The 16241-nt window shown below is 46.2% G+C and overlaps 1 protein-coding gene across 12 annotated transcripts in view; it reads right to left on the minus strand.

Moving 5' to 3' along the window:
- Positions 1-16241, minus strand: part of PC (pyruvate carboxylase) — a 258381-nt gene that overhangs the window by 235174 nt on the left and 6966 nt on the right. For 7 of the 12 annotated variants that reach the window (XM_083417268.1, XM_083417277.1, XM_083417267.1 and 4 more), the window contains one exon: positions 12062-12161. The gene's annotated coding sequence lies outside the window, so the exon portion shown is untranslated. Of the gene's footprint in view, positions 1-6537; positions 6630-12061; positions 12162-12461; positions 12610-14574; positions 15110-16241 lie in introns of those variants that run through there. The other 5 variants (XM_083417270.1, XM_083417269.1, XM_083417278.1 and 2 more) reach the window with 5 other exon arrangements.

Genomic DNA, 16241 nt, shown 5'->3' on the forward strand with positions numbered 1-16241 from the left:
GTCTCAAGTTCTTCAGGGCTTTATATACTAAAGGTAACACCTTAAACTTGGCCCAATAGCAAATGGGCAACCACAGCGGATCTCTGAGTGGAGTGTTAAAAGCTGACAGGGTCTCGCTGCCGTCAGCAATCACACTGCAACATTTTGCACTAAATACAGTTTCCAGATCAAGCACAAGCGAAGCCCCACACAGAGCGCATTGCAGTAATCCAATCTTGAAGTAACCAATGCATGAACTACTGTGGCCAAGCTTTCCTTGCAGCTAGTAAAAGGTACTTCTAGCCACTGAGTTGGACCCAGAAGCACCTCCAGACTGAAAACCTGCAAACACCCCAGGGGGAGTTTTGTTTTGCTGGTCCTGTTTAATGTCACTGGGAATGTGGTGGAGAATAATGTTAAGGTCTGTTATGAGAATTATAAGGTCTAAGATATAAAATAAATGCTCATAAATGTACCAGGCAAACATATACATAAATATATAAACTACGTCTGAAACAGTACAGGAAAACAGTCCTGAAACCATTTTGACTCTCCCAAATTGACATCAAATGTTTCTCTGCAAGGAGGAAGGAAATGAGAAAACCTTCCCATTGTCTCTTTGCTCACAAATCCTGTCTCAAGGGCCTATCTGTGTATGACTAGGGTGAGCCTGTGGCCTGGATTCAGGAACTGAGTATTTACGGCCAGGATGCCCAGGTAAAAGCAATCAGTGACCATTATAAGGTATCCTGGCAGACAGGTTTTCTGCTGTAGACCACCCCTTCAGTGATGTATATATGATGTATTGGGGGGGTGGCCCTGAGCTACAGGGTAGCAATTTCAAAAATCTATATAAGAGCTTGCACACCAATGTTCTGGGTTCCTCCTCCCTCCTGCGTGGGGGCGGGGTGAGCACCCTGTTGCAACAGTTTAATAAAGACAAAGCTTACTAGCTGCTTTGCTTCTCAATATTCTCTGGTTGGCCTCTGTTATTTTCTCCTACCGATAGTGAACCTACATAAGGACTCGATTCAGGCTGTTGGGTACCCCATAAAGGGAAGGGTGCAGCTTTTCTTATAACAGGTCTTTGGTTCTTATCTTTTTGAAAAGAATTTTTTTAAAAAAAATCCATAATGCAGTAAAATTATAACTGCAAAAAATACAAATAGAAGAAGTAGAATTTGGAGTCCTCTCTTAAAAGCAATTCTTAGCCCTTACCACCCACAGAGGACAGTAGCTCCTCCCAGCTCTCATCTAGGAGACGGACATTTCCCTGTCTCTCACCCAGGGCCCTCCATTAACCATCTACCACTCCCACGGGTATACAATCTCTGGACCTGGATAAAGGTCGCAGACATAGGACTCCAAAGAAATAAGAAAAGAAGAGAAACAAAGAAGAGAATCAGAAAAAAAGACAGAAAGGGACAATAAAAAGAAAGAGAGACGGACAGGAAAAAGAAACACTGGAGATCAAGATACAAAAAGAAAACTTCTGATTTTCCTTCTACCGGTAACATAAAAAAGGAAAAAGGATCATTCAAAACATTCAGTCCATGCTTTTATCTTTTTGATGGGTGCAAAAAATTGTGTGGGCAAGAAAATGGAAGGACAGGAATCTGCCATCTGTTTCGGAATGGCTCATGAAAAGTGTTGGCAGCGATGAATGCATGTGGAGAGATGGAATTGCTTTGTGGATTATCGACATGAGAAATATAGAAAAGGAAGATTAGAAAGGTACTTTTTTAATCTAGATCACAGCTTCCCAAACTTTTTTTGGGCTCCTGCCCTCTTGTTTCCATAAACTCATCCCCAGTGCCCCTGAACCCTACCCTACAAAACTCATTATTCAGAATAGCGGTTCGCACAACCCACTAAGGAAGACAATAACACAATAAAATTCAAAGCAGTGGCAATTAATTGCACATTTATTCAAACTCCAATTAAAACTATTTAGTTCAATCTGACAAAATTCATAACCTGGATCCAGTGACACCAGTCAGCGCATGAAAAATACTTTTACGCATTCTTACTAATGAAAACTTAAGGGTGAAGGAAATTTGTAACTAGTTACCAAACATGCCCAAAAACCTTCACCTACCACAGATGAACGTACTTAATTTGTAAGTAAATCAATAGCCATTACCAATAAATGGCAATCCCATGACTTGTGACACCTCAGAATGATAAATACAAACGAACGTGACCAAAGCAAATAGCTTTGAAAGTGAGGAAGGTGTTTCGCTCCAGGCTGCAGCCTGGTCAATCATAAATAAGGGATCAATACACTCGACGTGGCTCACCTCCAGTACTCCTCTACCACCCCCTTGCTTGCTGCACCCCCTAAGTAATCCCACTGCCCCCCGGGAGCAGTATCACCCACCCTGGGAACCACAGGTCTAGATTATGTATTTGACTATGCCTTCTTTTGCTTATCAATGCATTATACTTTTTCTATTAAAAAACCCCCTATATAAATAATTTTGTGTGTGGCCAAGGGCAAGCCACAACTCAAAACCCAATTTATGACGCGTAATATGGTTATTAAAACAACAACAACAAACAAATGAATAATGTCAAGGATATGAGAGAAGGGCATTTGGAGCAGCCAAGTGAGAGCCACAGGTCCTTCCCCTGCACCCATTCCAAAGCCCTGAACAAGGGAAGACCCTGAGGCAAGGGACAGCCCATGCAAGATGAGTCTGGCTCAGGCAAACAGCTTAAACAAACAGGACATTGCCAGGGGAGGTGAAAGCTGAAAAGAAAACAGCTGCAGAAATTAAGAGCGGAGGCAGGGAGATGACTGGAAAGCAAAATAAACAAAACGTCAAAAGAAGGTAGAAGATTCAAAAGACTCTAGAGCAGAAAGGAACAAATTCATGGAGGAGAGCTCTATTGATGGCTACTAGCCATGATGGCTGTGCTCTGCCTCCACACTCGAAGGTAACAATGCTGGAAATCATAGGAGGGGAGAGGGCTCTTGTCCTGCTTGCGGGTTTCCCAGAAGAGGCATTTGATTGGCCACAGTGGGCCACTGGCCTGATCCAGCAGGCTCTTCTTACATTCTTAGGTTTTGCCCCCAAAATGCCCCAGGTGTCAGGTGTGCGTGCAGCAGCCAGGCCCTGTGACCAATAGGACTTTGCAGGACTGGGGCCTTCCTAAGTTTGTTCTGAAGAGGCAAGGCACGGCCTCACAGGCGAGGCCGATTGGTAACTCACAGCACCTGGTGGCAAGAGCTGGGAAGGGATTTCCCTTTGGCTCTTTGCCACAGCAACACGCTTCCTGCCAAGGGTGTCTTGCTTCCTGATCCTTGAACCTTGACTTCGTGACTCCTTGCTTCCTGACCCTTGGACCCTTGGCTTCTTGACTCCCGGCTCTCTGACCCTCAGACTCTTGGCTTCCTGACTCCTGGCTTCTGGACCCCGAGTCCTGCTCCCACCCCGCCATCTTGCCCCCGGTCCTGACGTCCCCTGTCGGGACTTCGATCGCCCGTGAACTGGACCGTGACGCCAGGGCCCAGTTAATAGGAGCATAAGAAACTGCCTCACACCAAGTCAGACCACCGTGATCCATTTACATCAGTATTGTCTACTCTACACTGACTGGCGGCAACTCTCCCGGGTTTCAGGCAGGGGACATGCCCAGCTGGACATGGAGATGCCTTCAGGGGTTGAACCTGGGGCCTTCTGCATGCAAAGCAGATGCTCTACCACTGAGCAGAGGCCCCTTTCTTAAAATGGAGGAACCCCAAAATAAGCCAGATGTGTGCTGCATGCACACTTCCTCCTTACCCCTTGTACACCCACAGCTGAAGGCTGCTATCACAACAACTTTGGGGAGAAGGGAATTCTTTATACAGCAGATTAAATTCTGAGCCAAGGAAGACTTTGCGGGGTTTAAGTCTCGTAAGTGGCAATTGATACTTTTGGTGTTGTTAATAAATTTGGAACTAGCTCAATATCGATGCTATTTATAGATTATTCAATAATATTCTAATTGGTTCATTTGGGATATCATACCCATTTCTCTTGCCTCCAAAAGCCTCGGATCGCATCACATCTCCTAAATAAAAGTAAATAGTCCTCATACAGCTTCCCACAACTCCAACAATTATCCTGAGACAGATTATAAATCCATTTTAATTTGTATGGTGTTTCAAATACCACTGAGGCAGAGTTGTGTAAAATGAAGTTCCTACAAGAAAGCTTCTCCATTAATTGCCAGAATGGTTCTGTAAGATTTGAGACATAACTACAATTCCTTCTACAGTCAAATTGCATCTTGCACAGGGGTTACATTCTGGGGGCATATATGCAAAACCACATATAGGCACGCCGCCCCCTTGGAGCAGCCCCTGCATAAGCAATCTTATCTACTGGAGCTGGCACACCATACAGATCTTAGCGTAAGCAAGGCAAAGAACTTTAAAGTTTTCCACCTTGCTAACTGGGGCTCTCATGAGACCTCACATGGCCTCTTTCTATGCCAGGAAAATCCTGCACAAAAAAGAGATTTTAAGCTCTCCGCCTGCCGTGTGTTTAATTTGTGCGATCTCAATCGGCCAGCCGTCAACCGTGTAAATTTGAAATCATGCAAGTTAAATAAGCAAAAGTTGTGAGTTGTCTCTTTGCCGGCTAGAGTAAATTATATATGTCAGAGATAGTAGGCAATTATTCGTGGAATACATTTGGGACAGGGGTACTTGAAAGAATACCTGCTCTCAAGAGAGTCAGCCTGCCCAATAAGAACATCCAGGTCACAGCAGGAGCAAAAAAAAGAAAAAAAAGAATGTGCCTGTGGTTGGCCGCATAGGTTGGAGTTCCAGACCCTGGAGCACCTTCCATTTGGGACGTGCATCTAGCCTAGGGGTTGAGCGCCTGTGGGGCCCTCTAGATGTTCTTGGACTCCCAACGCCCATCTGCCCCAAACAGCATGGCCAATAGTGAGGGATGATGGGAGTTGTAGCCCAGCAACTCTGGAGAGTCCTCTACAAGCTCCCCACCTCCTACTCCCTTCCCTCTTATCCTTTCCAAAAGGTGTTGAACACCATTTTGTTCCAAAGAGCCTCTACCAATCCAGTCTGCGTCTGCAGCAGAAGTGTTTTAAAGGTATATTTAGATGTTTTATTACTTGTTGCTTGCTGCCCTGGGCTCCTTTGGGAGGATGAGCAAGATATAAATTTAATAAAGAACAAAAAATAAAATAACCTCTGTTGATTTGTTCCTCCTGATTTGAAGTTTGTGGGTTTTTTTGCCTCGCTCTGTGTGTGTGATTTACATTTCAGGTTGTTCTTTTGCTGCTCAACTTATTTATGTTTATTGTTGGTGTTACTGTAGGTTGAATCCAACTAACTTCTACTCAGAATAGAGCCACTTAAATTAACGGCTCTAAGCTAGTAATATACAATAATTTGAGTGAATCTACTCTGAGCAGAAATAACACTGGTGATAACCAAATATTTTATTCTGGTCTCATGACACGTTGCGTAAAGAAGGTGGCTTACATGTGGCAACATACATTACAGATGTGTTTTTGTGTACATCCTTTGTTTTGCATGAAAGCTGTTGTCCCCAGTGGGAGTTGCAAGAACCTTTGGCCGATGCAATAAGAACAGGGGTCAGCAACTTAAGGTCCATGGGCTGGAAGTGGCCTGCGGAGGTCGTTTGACCGGCCCACGAGCTGCCCCTGAACCGAGCCACCCGCTCACGTGCTACACTAAACTGGCGCAATGAGGCTCAGGGAGTCGTTTCCATCACGCCTGCGCAGGCACAGACGCCGAAAATCGTGGGCTCACATGCACACACGCGATCCAGCCCATGGAGGGATCTCCGCGGGACCGATCTGGCCCAGGCAAGATAAACCTTGCCGACCCCTGAATAAGAACATAAAAAGAGCCTGCTGGATTAGGCCCATGGCCATCCAGTTCAGGACCCTGTTCTCACAGTGGCCAACCAGATGACTTTGAAAACCCGCAAGCCAAAGAGCTTACTGTGGTTTCAGCAAATGGTATTCAGAAGCATTTCATCCTCCAAATACAGAGACAGAGCATAACCATCGTGGGTGGTAGTCATTGATAGCCCTCTCCTCCATGAATTCATCCAATCCAGTTTTAAAGCCTCTCGAGTTGGTGACCAACACTGCCTCCTGTGGAAGTGAGTTCCATAGGTCAACTGTCAAACAGGTTGTCACATTTTGTATAGAGACATCTCATTTTTGGGAGTAACATAAGCAAGTAAACAAAGGATGCTTATGGTCAAATTTTTGGCAGGCAGGGGAAGAGAGGGTGGCATGATATTGTGCCAACCCAACAGAAAGGAGAGAGAAATGTATGCCCACTTGCACTCTTTACTCTGATTGGTACAGAGAGCCAAGCATAAATTAATTAAGCAAGCAAGCAAGTCACAGCTCCATCCAACCCAGGCCACCTCCCTCCAATCTCTGCCTAAAGCATTTCCAATAAATCTTGCTCCACAAAACCATGAGGACTAGAGTCGTTTGCCCCCACCATCAGCACCTCCTAAAGTTAAAGTCAAGAAACAGCCAAACAAATGAGGCACATACCAGGCTCTGATCTTGTACAGAGACCCTGCAGAAATAACGTACAGCAGCCCAGTTCTAGGTATGAACCCTGGGTTATGTATTAAGCTTTTTCACTGCAGACAGAGAGAGAGAGAGTCAGTGTCAGAAGCTGATTATTAGTCTGTCTAGAAAGGGTGGCCAGTCTCCTTCCCCCACCCCAAAATCTGGGATTCGTGCCACTTAATAGGCAAGAAGAATTCCAAAACTTTGGTCCTGGGGGAAGCAGACACCAACTATCTGATCCTATTTCCAGCGTCCTCAGCAGATCGAGAGCTTCCTGCAGCGTGGCGATTATTAAAGAGTTCCCTTCGGCGCAAGACGTAATTGCCACCTGTCCCCCAGAGCAGCCGCCAACTCTCTCAGAAACGCTTGAAGCCATGCTAGTTAATAAATCCCCAATTTAAAAGGCTTCCCCGTAAACATTCCAGAATGGAGTTGAAGGCTTTCCGTCCCCTCACAGACAGACACAGCCCACAAGACCTCTCACTTGCAATGCTGGTACTGTTCTGACAGGCAGGTTGTGGGAGGACTTCTGAGAAGTAGGGATGAAATCTCTCTCTCTCTCTCTTGTAACACTTAGAGCTCAAGGGGAACCAACAAAGCTGAATGTTCATGACTTCTTCATGAAGCGCATATAGTTAAGCTATGGAACTCGCTGCCACAGGAGGCAGGGATGGCCAAAACAACTTGGATGGCTCTAAAAGAAGATTGGACGAATTCACGGAGGAAAAGGCTGTCAATGGCTACCAGCCATGATGGCTGTGCTTTGCCTCCGTGGTCAAAGGCAGTAATGCTTCTGCATACCAAATGTTGGAAATCACAGGAGGTGAGAAGGCTCTTGCACTCAGGCCCCGCTTGTTGGCTTTTCGAAAGAGGCATCTGGCTGGCCACTGTGAGAAAATGCTGGACAAGTTGGCATGATCTAGAAGGTTCATATGTAAAAAGGAAGGTAAAAGGTAAAGGTAAAGGACCCCTGACAGTTAAGTCCAGTTGCAAACGCCTCTGGGGTTACGGCGCTCATCTCGCTTTATTGGCCGCGGGAGCCAGCGTACAGCTTCTGGGTCATGTGGCCAGCATGACTAAGCCGCTTCTGGCGAACCAGAGCAGCGCACGGAAACGCCGTTTACCTTCCCGCCAGAGCGGTTCCTATTTATCTATTTGCACTTTGACGTGCTTTCGAACTGCTAGGTTGGCAGGAGCAGGGACCGAGCAACGGGAGCTCACCCCGTCACAGGGATTCGAACCACCGACCTTCTGATTGGCAAGCCATAGGCTCACTGGTTTAGACCACAGCGCTACCCGCATTCCCAAAAAAGGAAGAGTGGGTGTTAAAATTGCCCATCTCCTGTTAGCAGCACCTGCAATGAGCAGGCCCACAGTTCATCTGGTCACAATCCTTCCCACTTTAATGAGGTGTATTGTATTTCTGCTTACATTTCTGTTTCTTAATTGGTGGCTGCACACATAAATTAGCATGTGTAAATGTAATGCAGATCTGTGCCATCCTCTCTCTCTCTTTCTTTCTTTCCATTGCAGGGGGTGGGGGAAGCCACCTTAGTCAGTTTTGTCCCTGTACTAGTTGGCCAACAACTGTGGCCCAAGGCCACATTCACACCATACCTTTAAAGCACTATACCACCACTTTATAAACAGTCACAGCTTCCCCACAAAAATTCTGGGAGCTGTAGTTTGCTACGAGACTCATATTCCTCCCCCCGGAGCTCCAGTTCCCAAAGTGGTTTAACAATCTATACCTCTTCCCAGGGAACTATGGGAACTGTAGCTCTGTGAAAGGAATGATGGTGGTATGATATTGTTTTCAGTGTGTGGTATGAACACAGCCTAGTGTTCTTGAGAACGCCATTAAGATGAAGCAGCATTTCATGGGAAACTGGGCTCAGAGAATAGCAATACTTTGATGGGAAATGAAACACACATGCATAAAAGCAGGCATAGGCAAACTCGGCCCTCCAGATGTTTTGGGACTACAACTCCCATCACCCCTAGCTAACAGGACCAATGGTCAGGGATTATGGGAATTGTAGTCTCAAAACAACTGGAGGACTGAGTTTGCCTATGCCTGCATAAAAGCCATGAATATTTAGAATGTTGGGCTAGGACCTGGGAGAATCACCGCCCAAGCATGAAGCTCACAGGGTGACCTTGGGCCAGTCACTGCCTCTCAGCCTAACCTACCTCAAAGGGTTGTTGCTGTAGGGACTAAATGAGGAGGAAGAGAACCATGTAAGCCATTTTGAGCTTCAAGGAGGAAAAGGTAGGATATACATGCAATGAATGAATGAACGAATCTGCTGCCTTATAAGAATTTGGGTTCTGGATATTTTTGCCTCAGATCAATCTAAGACAAAAGGAATACATATTTATATTAGAAATGGAAGTTTGGCACTGAAACAATAGGCAAAAGACCAGCAGGGGAGAGAAATCATGCTGGTGAAATCAACAGGAAGACGAGGTTAGCTGCTGCAAATATTTATGCTCCTAACATCACTCAAATACCGTTTCATTTCTATAAAATATATCTATTACACCCATATGAAGCAGGTCTTAAAGCTTAAAGAAAAGTGCTAAGGGAGAAACTATTCCAGCTGGGGGACTTATAATGGTGTTATAAATGTGTTTGACACATTATCTATATTTTTAGAACCCACCCCAGTTGTGATTATGATTTGTTTTAAACTGTTTTTTAATGCTTTCTTTTATATTGCTGTAAACCACCCTGGGATGTTTTGGTGAAGGGTGGGAAATAAATCTAATAATAATACAATGGGGAACCTGATAGATCAAACAGGAAGCAAACCCCAACAAAGTCAGTGACTTTTACCATGAAGAGGTAAAACAAGCAACGCAGCTTCTATTCCTGGTTAATGCCTGGGGGTATCTGCACCCTACAGAAAAAGAATGTACCTTTTCTCAATGTTCATCAATCTCATCCAAGAATTAATTGTATTCTGGCTTAGTAAACAGAACAAGAGACTAAAGAATATTTGACCTATTTGATGCAGAGCATAATCCAATTTTTAACAGTTTAGGATACAGTGCTTAAGTATTTTATTGTTAAAGAATAATATGGCTATGTACAATTCTTCAAGAGTGTTGGAATAAATATGTACAGGTATTGGGGGTCTTACAGTCCGCAACTTATTCAAAGGGTCTGCAATATTCTATATTTCCCCACCAGGTACCCTCCACTTTGCACTAAAACTCCCTTCAGTCCGAGTCAGTGTGGTCTTATGATGCTGGGATTATGGGACCACAGCTACGATGGCTGGGGCTGATGGGAGTTAAGAGTCCAAAACATCTGGAAGGCCTCAGGTGGATGAAGGCTATTCTTAAAGTGTGACTTACTTGATTGCTTGGAGACTCAGGCTATTATTGTTCCTAAACCATAGTAAGCACAAACTAGAGCGATGTCCGATATCAACCCCTTTGTGGGTTTCACGAACATGGAGATTAACCGTGGTTTTCAGCTGCACTCACAGCTGCTGAGAGGCAACTAGGGCAGGCAAATGGCCCACACGTCTCCTGCCACACTCACATTTTGTTCCTAGGTCTTGCAAGATGAGAGGCTTTTGTTCTGAGGGCTACAGAACAGCTTTTCCGGGGGTGGGTGGAGATTTTCCAAGCATTACAAGAGCTCCCCTGCTGGCTTATCAAAAGAGGCCTCTTATCTTATTCAAACCTGGACATGGGCAGCCTCCCATCTGATATCTGAGGTTCAGCTTTGTAGTCCACAGGGGAACGATGATGGCGGAGCCGGAGGAGCAAGACACGCAGCGGGGCGCGAGGGAGGGGCCGAGAGAATACAATGCTCAGGTGCCTGAAAGACTAATTGGCTTTGGAAGCAGCTGAAAACAGCCTTTCTTAGCAAAAGCACATAGTGGCTGAAACAGCACCCAGCGGAGAGGAAGGGGCAGAAAGAAGCACTTTTGGGTCGGCTCAGATCTGTGTCTAGCACTCTGACCTGGCCGACAAATGCACTGCCAAGAAGAGGTAGGAGTATCATATCACAGAATTGTGGAGTTGAAAGGGACCACAAGGGTCATCTAGTCCAACCCCCTGCAATGCAGGAATCTTTTCCCCAACATGGGGTTCGAACCCATGACCCTGAGATTAAGTGCCTCGTGATATACCATTTTTGGATTACAGAACAGGGGGTTGGATTACAGAACATTTTTAGTGCTTCCCTAGGTAAAAAATAATAATAATAATCATTGTATGCAGCAAGAGACCACAACAGGAAACAGGCTGGCTTATAAGCCTGGGAGGATGTGTGGAGTCAAATGCAGCTGAGATCTCAAAAGCCAACAGAAGGGAGGTCCAAATAAGATTTACACTAGCTGGAGGTAGGGCTGAGGTGCCCTTGTCCCTCTTGTGATTAGACAAAGTGGAACGGTTGTTAAGTCGCCTTTGGTTGCCCTGGGCAAGATCAAGCGATTTAACTGATTAAATAAATAAATAAATAAAGCGTGTTACATAAAATAGAAGATATGCAATCTAGCGGATCATTTATTCCAGTAGCTGAGTCACGCTACTCTCAGCTTGGATTAAAAACGTCTTGAAGCACTAAGTAGACGTGGCTCAGCATATAATTATTTAACAGAGGAAGCCACTTTCTGGTGCTGCCTCCCCTGTGTGGCAGCAATGGCTCTCCAGGAGCCTTTTTCAGTCTTACCTGGAGATGTCACTGGGGACTGAGCCTGGGACCCTCCAAAGGGGCGAGGCCAATTGCAGCAGATGAAAGTGCATGCTTGCTTGCCTGGGATGGGCCTGGCACCAATGTTGGTATGTTCCCCGCTCTTCAAAAGGGGAGCTCAGGGAGCATGCTGAAGTCTATCGATGTACCTTAGAGCTCTATATTAATCCGCTAAGCGTGCACCTGTAACCTGGTCTACGTTTAGCCTACGTACTGAATTTTGATAATAACTGAGCTGAGATTCTGGGTACTATCTCCGAAAGCAGCAGCCAGGACACACGCATTCCTCACTCCCAACTTTTAACCGGGGGGGGACGGGGGGGGGGACTACTTCTTCACCTCCACCCACTCCAAAGATAGAGAATAACTGAATATTGGCATTTACATAAGAACATCAGAACAGCCTGCTGAGTCAGGCCAATGGCCCATCCAGCCCAGCATCCTCTTCTCATAGCGGCCATCCAGATGCCCATGGAAACCCACAAGCAGGACCCAAGCACAAGAGCCCTCGCCCCTCCTGTGCTTTCCAGCAACTGGCATTCGGAAGCTTTTCTGCTTCAAGACTGTAGAGGCAGAACATAGTTGTTTGGTCTAGTAGCCATCGATAGCCCCATCCTCCATAAATTCATTGAATCCTCTTCTAAAGCTGGAGGCCATCGCTGCCTCCTGCAGAAGCGAGTTCCGCAGTTTAACACTGTCCATTCTTACCCAGTTCATGACCATTTGGAGAAGCCTGAGGCTAGTCGGCCCACATCAGTTCATCAGAGAGATTTGGCTGAACAGGAAACATACCTTCAAGGCCACTGTCCTCCTCTAGAGCATTTGGTCCAATCCTGGCCACCCTTCACACACCCAGCTTGATGTCCTGGGATCAAAAGAGCAGAACTGTGGCCTGTGGGGATGAGGAGGAATGAAACAAGTTACGGGTCAGCCAATCACATCCTCACGCCATGCTTCTGAATCATTTACCACAAGATCCACCTACATTACTTTACTTTATACTTTCTTGTCACTTGTACAACTTGTATACAGTGAGATTACACTGTATAATGAGATACACGTGCCACCCCAGGTGTTTTGATGCACATCAGCCTCAGCCAGTGTGGGATGTCACCCAAACTGTGGCAACACACAAAGAGCAACGGATAATTATACCTCCAGGCCTCCCCTCGGGCCTGCTCCATTTCCCCACCTTGAGTGCTTTTGCCTGGCTAGAATGTGTCATCTGAGTGGGATTGTATTTCTTGCTTGCCTTGCTTGGAGGATGGAGAGGGGAGGGGAGGAGTGTGTGGAAAACTCTGACTTTCACATGACCGAAATGCAGCCTGCCGCAAAGGCCTTATCTGCGCTATGCGTTTAAAGCAGCGTCACTCCACTTTAAACCATCATGGCTTCCACTCCGCAAAGGATCCTGGGAACTATTTGTTACAGGTGCTGAGCGTTCTGAGGGAAAGCTTATTTATTCCCCTCACAGAGCTACAATTTCCAGAGTGGTGAAGCAGCCAATCACTTCCCACAGGGAACTCTGGGCCAAGAATAGGGCCTATCAACTTTTAGCACCCTTAAGAAGCTACAGTTCCCGTCATTCATTTTGCGGAGCCATGACTGTTTAAAACAGTGTGATGGCACTTGAAATGAATAGCGCAGGGAAGAGGTGAAGTTAAGAAACACATCCACTACTCCACCCATTTTCATCTCAGGCCTCACTCACGGCTGGCATGTGGCCCTTGGAAGATTGCTCTGCAGCCTGTTTTACATGGAAATGTTTTCATTCTTGCTCACCTGTGTGAGCATTTCAAAGGTGAAATGCCATGTCTGCAACCTGTTTTAACATTTTCCTGCCTACCGGGCAGATCTACCAAGATCCCGTTCAAGAACAGGGGCTGCCTTTGTAATGATTCAGAGACTGAAATAGTCTCTGTGCACCAAAGAAGACAGTGGACACAGAAGATCTGACTTTGCTCAATACATTGAGCCAGATTAGGTTGGCACACACCTGAGAAGGCCTGTCACCGCCCGTGACAAGAAGATCCCTGAGTCTAAAGCACCTGTGACAAGATGACAAGCAGGATTAATCTCCACATCAGCTCAAGTCTCTTGTGGGAACCACCAGAGATCCCCTTTACTCAGGGTGGAAATACCTAAGCAGGGCTCTTGGTACACCACCACACTTCCACCATTTGTGTAGGGCACAGGCAAAGGATGGCCGCATTTTATCTCCTGGGGTACACATGTTCCTTAACAAGAACAATTTTTAAAAAAATAGAAACCAGGTTTCTAGTTCCGTAAAAGTTTAAAAAGTCAGGAAGCCGATTGGCTGAACAGAGTTTTCAATGGCTGAGGATTGGTGCAGTGCTTCGCTTTGCTACTAGGTAAAGGTAAAGGTACCCCTGCCCATACGGGCCAGTCTTGACAGACTCTAGGGTTGTGCGCCCATCTCACTCAAGAGGCCGGGGGCCAGCGCTGTCTGAAGACACTTCCGGGTCACGTGGCCAGCGTGACATCGCTGCTCTGGCGAGCCAGAGCCGCACACGGAAACGCCGTTTACCTTCCCGCTAGCAAGCGGTCCCTATTTATCTACTTGCACCCAGGGGTGCTTTCGAACTGCTAGGTCGGCAGGCGCTGGGACCGAACAGCGGGAGCGCACCCCGCCGCGGGGATTCGAACCGCCGACCTTTCGATCGGCAAGCCCTAGGCACTGAGGCTTTAACCCACAGCGCCACCCGCATCCCTTTGCTACTACTACTAGCCTTTATTGACATGTTAAAACAGTAAAATCATACAAAGGCATCCAAATACATTGATAATCCTTAGCATATTGTATCTTCCCATGACTAGCTGATATCTGCAAAAGAGAACTTTGGAAGATGCTCCAAAAGAACATGCAATTGGGCACAACCATTGTAAGAATACCACTTTCGATACTATGTTTTCTTAACACATAAGCAGGACTATTACTTGTGCATTTTATTATGAGCGGTTAGCATATTGGACCAGAAGAAGACCCACTGGGCTGAAATGTGTTTGGTTTTAGGCAAACAGTAGTCACAAAAACACTAGTTTGTGGATTAGGCACTCACGTGGCTAGATTATGGTATTTATTATTATATTAAAGCATTCATATTCATTCCTTTATTCTATGTCATTTAAACTTTTTTTTTTATCCGCTGTGGTATTAAAAGTTTGTTCACTCATCTCTTTAGAACATTTCAGCGGCAGTACGTTTCAATTTCCATCCTTACCCAACTTCTTGTTCTTGTCACAGAACACATTATGCAAAATCCCTAATGGCAGAGTATACAAACCAAAAAGGAATTATGCAGATACATTTTGCATATTTCATGCAGGTCACAGAGTACAGGTTTTCCAGACGTGGAGACAAATTAGCATTCAGGACACACAGTCCTACCCAAAGCCTGGCTGCTGTGATTTTGACAAGTTGGGCAGCACCTAACTACAGACGCATCTGGAACAGCGAGGTGTAAGCAGGGCTTATCCAAGGAAGGCTGGCTGAGCCGTGGCCAAAGCTCACTCACGAGACCAGCTCAGCCACCTCACTTTGTAGTAAAGGTTGTTTTCTGAGCTATTCAGAACAGAGCACAAGTTCTTTGGAACATCAGCTTCCCAGATATGTCTCCAGGGATGTCACAGTGGTAGCGTAGTCCAGCGTAGAGCCAGGGTGGTTATCGAGTGTTGGAGCCAGGAGAGACCAGGGTTCAATTCCCCACTCGGCTATGAAGTTTATTGGGAGACCTTGGGACAGTCACTGCTTCTTAACCTCCCTCACAGGGTTGTTGAGAAGATAAAATGGGGAGGGAGAACCATGTATGCCACCTTGAGCTCCATGGAGAAAAAGGCAGGATATAAATGTGATAAATCAATCAATGGCACCACTCTGCTCTAGGTCAGCCTTCCTAGTGGCCTTGTAGTTTTGGACAGCATGGCCATTTGTGTCCACGACTTTCGCCATCATTTGTAGTCCTGTTTAGGATTACAACTCCCATCAGCCACAGCCATGCTGGCTAGGGCTGACTGAGGTTTCAGCCTAAAACATATGTAGGGCACTAGGTTGCTCTCTTAATGCTAGTAGACTGTTTTTTTCCGGCAAGGTGGAATCCTCTCCCCTTTCCCTTTTGTTGAGGCCCCTGCCTCCAATCTTACACAACTCACACTGTTCTCTTATCGCAGGAAGAAAGGCAAAGGTCCCTTTCCACTTTAATCTCATTAAACCTTTCCACACTTCCCTCTGTTTTTTCAGCTCTTGGAACATTCAGCTTACCACTGCAGAGCAAAGTCAATGATGAGAACAAAAAGAAAGCCTGCTGGATCAGGCCGGTGGCCCATGGGGTCCAGCACCCTGTTCTCCCAGTGGCCCAACCAGATGCCCCAATGGGAAGCCCAAAAGCAGGACCCGGTCACCAGAGCAACACTCTCCCCTCCTGTGGTTTCCAGCAACTGAGATTCAGAAGGGCAGAATGAAGGAGGGGAGAGCATAGCCATCCTGGCTAGTAACCACTGATAGACCTCTCCTCCATGAATTGGTCTAATCCTCTTTTAGAGGCATCCAAGTTGATGGCCAACATTGCCTCCTGCAGGAGAAAGTTCCATAATTTAACTAAGCGCTCCTCAAACTATGTGAACTTGCTTCCCCTCGAAGAGGATATTCTAGATCTGGGGGAAAAATGCAGAAAAGGGAAACCAGGATGAGGAGGACTTCCTGCTCTGTTTGGAAGCTCCCTAGAGCATCTGGCCAGCTGCTGGGACAGGGTGCTGAACAACGGTGGGCTTCTGGAAAGGCCCCAGCACGGCCTTCCTTATAACCGAAGCCACCAGGCCGCCTGAATCAGAGCCCTACACCCTCACTTTTTTATTCTTCACATTAACGCAGAGTCCGGACGGAATAATCTCCACATCTCCTTTCCCAACAAATTTTCGGCTGGTTCAACTGCAGCCCTGAACTCTGCCAATGCTG

The sequence above is a fragment of the Podarcis tiliguerta genome, assembly GCF_965153285.1.
Source record: "Podarcis tiliguerta genome assembly, chromosome: 16".
NCBI classification, from domain to species: domain Eukaryota; kingdom Metazoa; phylum Chordata; class Lepidosauria; order Squamata; family Lacertidae; genus Podarcis; species Podarcis tiliguerta.